This window comes from Lathyrus oleraceus, chromosome 3 (genome assembly GCF_024323335.1).
Source record: "Lathyrus oleraceus cultivar Zhongwan6 chromosome 3, CAAS_Psat_ZW6_1.0, whole genome shotgun sequence".
Lineage (NCBI taxonomy): Eukaryota > Viridiplantae > Streptophyta > Magnoliopsida > Fabales > Fabaceae > Lathyrus > Lathyrus oleraceus.
In genome coordinates, this window is record NC_066581.1 from 97613254 (window position 1) to 97619860 (window position 6607).

At 34.6% G+C, this 6607-nt stretch overlaps 1 long non-coding RNA gene across 1 annotated transcript; it reads left to right on the top strand.

Moving 5' to 3' along the window:
* The first annotated feature begins 155 nt into the window (after positions 1 to 155).
* LOC127128956 (uncharacterized) lies at positions 156 to 1091 on the top strand. The gene is made up of 2 exons (XR_007806098.1): positions 156 to 547; positions 698 to 1091. It is a non-coding gene; the product is annotated as an uncharacterized LOC127128956 (long non-coding RNA).
* The last annotated feature ends 5516 nt before the right edge of the window (positions 1092 to 6607 follow it).

The following is a 6607-nucleotide window of genomic DNA, read 5'->3' on the forward strand; positions in this document are numbered from 1 at the left end:
AGGCCCAGGCGTTGGTTGCTTGGACGGAGAGGGGTGTAGCGAGCCGCGCGGTGGTGTACTGAAAGCAACATTTGGGCTCTAGGCCCAAACAAATCCCCAGCGCCCAAAGCCTGAAATCCAGGTATAACCAAACCAATATCAGGTCAAACCTCTTCACTTCCAACGCGATGACGCACACTATCCCTTTTCCGTCCCTCAACCATGCTCTGAAGCGCCTGAAGCAAAATCACGAGCGTCGCCATGATCACATGCTTCAGCTCACCACCACCATCGTCTTCGTCGTTGATCTTGAAACGTATTGGAGAGAGACGCGGGTTCACCGATGAAACGAAGATTTGTCATCTCAGTATCGCGTCTACGTCGTGACTTACCGCATCAAAAGAATCGTGTTTGTCTTCCACTCGTCGTCGATTTGCATCGCGAAATCAAGACGCATCGCGGATTGAAGCAAGACAAAGGAGACTCACTTGTTCGAAATGCTTGATTTGAGTTGATTGAGCGTGTGAAATCGGAACTCCGGCATAGTGATTCTTCGATGGATTTAGAGGTAACGTTTCATCCCTTCCTCTTCGTCTTGCTTCTTCAGTTTCTTCGATCTTCCTCTATCTTCTTTTTCTGAACCGTCGATTCTATGCTATTGCCGCGCGAGATTGAGGCATGGATTCCTCTGATGCTACGTCAAACTTATTTGATGCAGGGTGGCGACACTTTGTTGCAGAACCGATGAAAATCAATTGCAGGATGAAGAACTTTTTCTGCTGCATAGAGAAGAAGATTGAAGGAGGCGATTGAAGAGGGATTGAAGATTGGAAAAGGTTGAAGAAATGATTGAAGATCGGAAAAGGTTGAAGAAATGATTGAAGATGAGGATTGATGAAGATATGGAAGAAAAATTATGCAGAAAAACTGTACGTGAGGTATTTATAGAATCTAAAGTTAACGGAGGAAACTCACACTAGTAGTTATCGTAGGCTAAGTTGGTTGAAGGTTAATCTTCTGTTAGCTGAGTTTATAATTTCTGTTATAGATCTTTGAAGTTAGTTGGGACCAAATTGTATTTCTGTTAATAAATTGAAATTCTTTTTCGTTGACGTCCATTCTACAGATGATTCTGCTACCGTTTCTTTTGCAGGTTTTCTTGCCGTCATTTTGGTCATGCGCATATGCGTTTCAGCCACTTGTTTTGGCTTTTTCATGTTGCTGCGTTTGGATGTTTGTTAGGCGTTTGTGCTTGGACTGGTTTTCACGTGCTTTTGTGCTTCATGTTGCAGCTTGCGCTTCTGCTCCACTATTTTTCTTTTCATGTTGCATCATCCTCAATTGAACGTGGGCTCAATTAGGTCATGGTTCAACAAGTGGATATTTGGTGAACTGAATTGAAAATGGACTTTAGATGAGTTAAACTGGACATGGGATTGAAAATGGGTTTTGGATCATAACAATTGAATGTGGATATGTAATGGATATGGATTCTATTATTTGGATTATTGTATCAACCTAATTAAAATCAACTTAATAATCTAACACCCAATTAAAATCAATTTAGAAAATAAAAAATCAAGTTAATTTAATTAAATTCAATTTGATATTACAACACTTAGCAAAATCTAAAATTCAAATGAAATTAGATTAAAAGTAACATTAATTTGAATTAAAATAAAATTAAAAATCTAAAATTCAATTAAATCCAAACCAATTTAAAATCAATTTAAAAATTGGCATTTCCCAATCAAATAAAGAATCCAATTAAAGTCGATAATTAATTAGCATTAATTTAAAAGTAAAATTGAATTAAATTAAAATTGGAATTGATTTAAAAACTAAAATCAAATAGGAAATCCACCTTTGAATTGAAATTCGACTTGACTTGAAATTAATCAACATGTAATCACATATTAATTAGAATCTGATTAAAGAACCAAACTCTAATCGAGATTAATTTCAAATTAGAAACTATTTTGAAATAAAACCCATGTAGAATCAATCATAAGGCCTAGATGGACACAACAATGATGTGAATCGAGAGAGTATGGAGAACAATTGATGTTACCAAAGTCGAGATAATATGGATTCATGAACGGATGGTTGACTTTGGTTAACTGGTTGGCCATATAGTCAACCAATGACCTCAATCAACCGTTTGTATTAGATTAGAGTTTCAATCAATCACCAACTTTGAAGGTTATAACATGGCAAGGTTCACGGTTTATAAAACAAAAGTATTATAAGGCTCAAATTTTGAGTTAAGACCCACCCCTTCTTCTTGATGATCTCCATTCACAAATCTAATTAATTCTTTTGAATTTGTGGTCCATCGAGATGCTCTAACTTTTGCCTAAGTCAACTCTTTTTTAGTTTTTGACTTAGCGGGTCTTTTTGAAACATGATACTCAATCTTTTGCCTAAGTCAAATTTTCAGGTTTTTTCTTTTTGACTTAGCAGGCTCTTTTTGGAACAAATCTTGTGAGATTTTACTTGTGATTCAGAATTTCGTGACTGCCATGTGAGGTTTGTATTTTCACCACTTCCTCGATGTTGGATGATGTATGCGAGAAAAATAATGTGCTTAAACCTCTTATTGTGTGATTAGATGGAATAATTCTCTTGAGATCAGAATGCATCATTAACTTAAATGAAAAACTACCCTGCCCCTGGTTAAGATTAAGGGGTTTTTATGACTAGAAAAAGAAATAGTGACTTCTGGCTCGAGGGGGTTGACCATGAATTATCTCCTTATTTCTCCGGCGTTTGGAAAGTGAAACAATACCATACATCGTCAATCAGGTCTTACCAATAAAAGCATACGTCAGCAAATTCAGTTATTTTATTTACATCATTCTCCTCCTAAGTCTGTTAATAGGTGAGAAGTGAAAAGAAAATGTGTTGACTTTTTTTATGATGGCATAAGAAAGACTAAAAACAAAATGGATTAATTTCAAAAACATGCATGCTCGTTTTATTAAAATTAATTTTCAAAGAGTACAACTTTAAGCAACAAACAAAACTTAGCGAGAAAGAAAATACAACTAAAAATGATAAAGTCTATTGATCCTAGGGGTGAGCTTCCTTGTTGAGCCACTGACTTTTAGGAGATGCTTCTCGATGTTCTTGCACTTTGTCAAAGTAAGGGGTGATTGTTCATCAATGAGACTCCTTCTTCGAAAGTCAACTGCTTGTCGATCAGGTCTTGAACTTTGTGTTCACACTGGGCGTTCTTGTCATAACTGAGGGGATATGGTCGAGGAGGAGGATCAATGGGTTGTAGCTTTACTAGGTGAGTAAGTCATGACACAATGGTATATGATCCAGTGATCCAGTTTCCTTCCAAGCTTCCTTTGTTGTGATTGATGAAGCGCGTGAGGTTGCTGCTGAAGTAGATATTGTTGCAGACTTTATTACAGCATCGTCATCTAGGGTTGTTGTATCTGAAGCATTTGGTAGGCCTGAGGATAAAATTGTAAAGGGTTGTTTTCTCTTTCAATGGTACTTGCCATTCTTAAGTCCCTTCATAGTCTCTTGAGACATCCTTCGAGTTTGTTCTTGAGTATTAGGAAGTTTTCTAACTAGATAAGAGTTGGAGGAGGGTAGGTGAAGATGGAAAAGATACGTATGCAGTATGCAGATGCATGAAAATGCATGGGGTATGCAGAAAATATTTATTCTGATTAGTCATGCTAAAAGTTTTTTTATGGAAATGCAATGCAAGGTGTCACATCCATATATGGATAATGACAAATATGGGAAAGGAAATTGTAAAGCACATCAACAATTTTTGTTTTCGTCATTGTGCATTTTCTCCGAAAAGGAAATCAAAATGGTATCATGCATCGAATCCAGAGACAAGTTTTATGGCTGAGTTTTTGTGTTTGCCGTTAGATCTACGAAAAATGTGAGTTAATTCCTCACTTCCAATCTTCCTCTCCTCTTTTCTTGTTACAGTGTATAGTTGTGATGCGGTTGTCATCGGAATGGTTTGGAGTCAGAGGAGCACTGATGTAGGATCAGAGGTGATAGTTGGAGTGCGATTTCCTGGCAGATCGCGTCGCCATATCCGCGATGGTGTTGGTTACATTTTGAGTGCGGAGTCGACATCAGTGTTTCATTTTTTTCTTCTGAGTTCTGTTTTATTTTATTGGGTTGTTATGGTTTGTAAATCAACATTGGGAAGGTGTTCCTTTTCCTTGTGTGCATGGCGGAAAACAGTTCTTCTTGTCAATGAAAAAAACCATTTTTGTGTCTTTTTTTTAATGAAATGTTAGTTTTGTTTAATGAAAATTGTGTTTGTGTGTCCTGTTATGATTTTCTTGATTTCTCTCTCTAATTTCTTATGTGTATGTGGGTGTTTTGAAGGTGATTGAGTTAATGTTGAAGAAGTTTATGACATTTGTGTTATTATTATTGTGTTGTGATTTAGTGTTGTTAATTTGGAGATGTTGATTATGTTATGGATGGTTAATGGTTTGAAGGAGAATAGAGAGCTTTGTTAATGTGATGGTGATTATGATGAGGTTTTATGAGGGATTAAGGCTAATGATATGGGAGGTTGATGGTGATGAAATGAGTATGGAGGTTGATGGAGTTTTAATGGTGTGGGGACTTGTCAGAAGAAGAAAAAACTTGTGGGATATTTGACCAAAAACAAAGGAGTGTTGGCTTTGTGAATTTTTTGTTTGTGTTTTTTTAATAAAGAATGAAAAACAAGGGTTTGGAAATTTGTGAATAAGTTTTTCTACGTGAGCAAGAGTGTGTGGCAAGAGTGTGGGGTGAGAATAGGCAATTGTGGATATTATTTACAAAAATGTAAATTATTAGTAAAAAATATTAGTAATTTATTAGTCAAAAATGTATTAACAAATGATTTAAATTACAATTATAAAAAAGAAAATAGAAAAACTCATCAGATAATCATGCAATGGTTAAAAAAAATTAAAGTAAAGCAAACAAAAAACTATTTTAAAAGGGGAATCGGGACTCTAAATTTTTTTGGGACTCGTGTATTTGTAAAATTCTCTCTAATTTGTCTCCAAAAAATTATGATAAAAAAAAGTCTTATTTATAGGACATATTATGTCACTAAAAATGGAAAGGAATCAACTATGATAAGGTACAATCAATCATAAAAGAGGTTTAGAAAATTGACCAATCAAAAAAGACTCTGACAAAATACATTGAATCTGGACACTTTTGATATTTTTTAATATTTTTGACTAGTTTTTATATTAAATAAAAAGAAAAATGAGAATTAATTATGTAAAGAATAAATATTTAAATAAAAAATAAAAATTATATAAAAATAAGGCTTAAATGCACTTTTGGTCCCTATAAGTTAGCGAGTTTTTAATTTTGGTTCTTGTAATTTTTTTTGTCTGAGTACCTGTATCTCACTTTTTGTGTTGCTTTTAGTCCATAAAGTCAAAATTCGCAGTTTTTTGCGGATTTTATTTTTAGGGACTAAAACCAACACGAAAATGAGATATATGGACTCAGACAAAAAAAATTACAGGGACCAAAATCAAAAACTCGCTAACTTACAGAGATCAAAAGACTATTGAAGCCTAAATAAATAAAAAATATAATTTCTTATTTTTGGCAAATAAGAGAGAAAAAACATAAAAATGAGAAAGGTGATACTCTAACCCAAGATCTTGTGCTTGTAACTCCTTTAATTTCACTTCACTACCAAATAGGCTATCTCATTTATTCGAGATAAATATTTATTCAAACCCATATAATAGTAAAGAGGTGGGCAAATTTTAGGGTACTACAGAAACGTTATAGACTTTCACCAAAATATTGGTTAACCTTTGTACTTGATTAGACACATCAAACAAACACCTTTTTGCAAGAGAAATCATCCGTTGAAGCTCAGACAACTTAGAGATAGATTTTTTCATAAGTCTTCACATGATCAAAAGGTCTCTAAGACTGTCAGATTTGCCTTGATTGAAAAGCTTATGTTTTAGAGGTTGACTTTCTTCAGACTTAACTCTTTAGAGGCCGGTCACTTCAGAGTTTGCTTCTTGGCTTTTGAATCTTCCGAGTCTGGATCACCAGAGGCTGACTTTCTTCAAAGTTTACTTCTTCAGAGTCTGGATATTCCATTAGAGTCAGAGTCTTCAGAAGTAATCTTCAGAGCTAGTGTCTGAACTTTAGATGCAGATTCCTCAAGCATCTCTTCATTTGTTCTTAATCATATAATCATGCATACTTGAAAAAATATTAGAATATCCAATTATTCTTTAAATACTTTGTTATAAACCCAATAGATATGGTATTAACCACTTTTATTCCAACAAGATCATTGTTGTTGTATATGCTTCTTAGCTATTTAACTTATATGTTCATAAGAATTATTTGTTGGTGGTTGTTTACTTGGTTTTAAACACATTTAGATCTATGTTTTTTTGATGTTTTCCAAGGGAGAGAATTTGCAATTAGTCTATAATTTTTTATGCGTTTTTATGTTGTGACTGGTTTGTGTTCAACGTTTCAGGGGGAGCATAAGCGTTTTTCGTGTTATACTCAAAGTCGACTCAATTCCAAGTGAAAACCTATCAAGCATAAAAAGGGGGAGATTGTAGTTGCATGTCCCTAACTCATTTTGGGA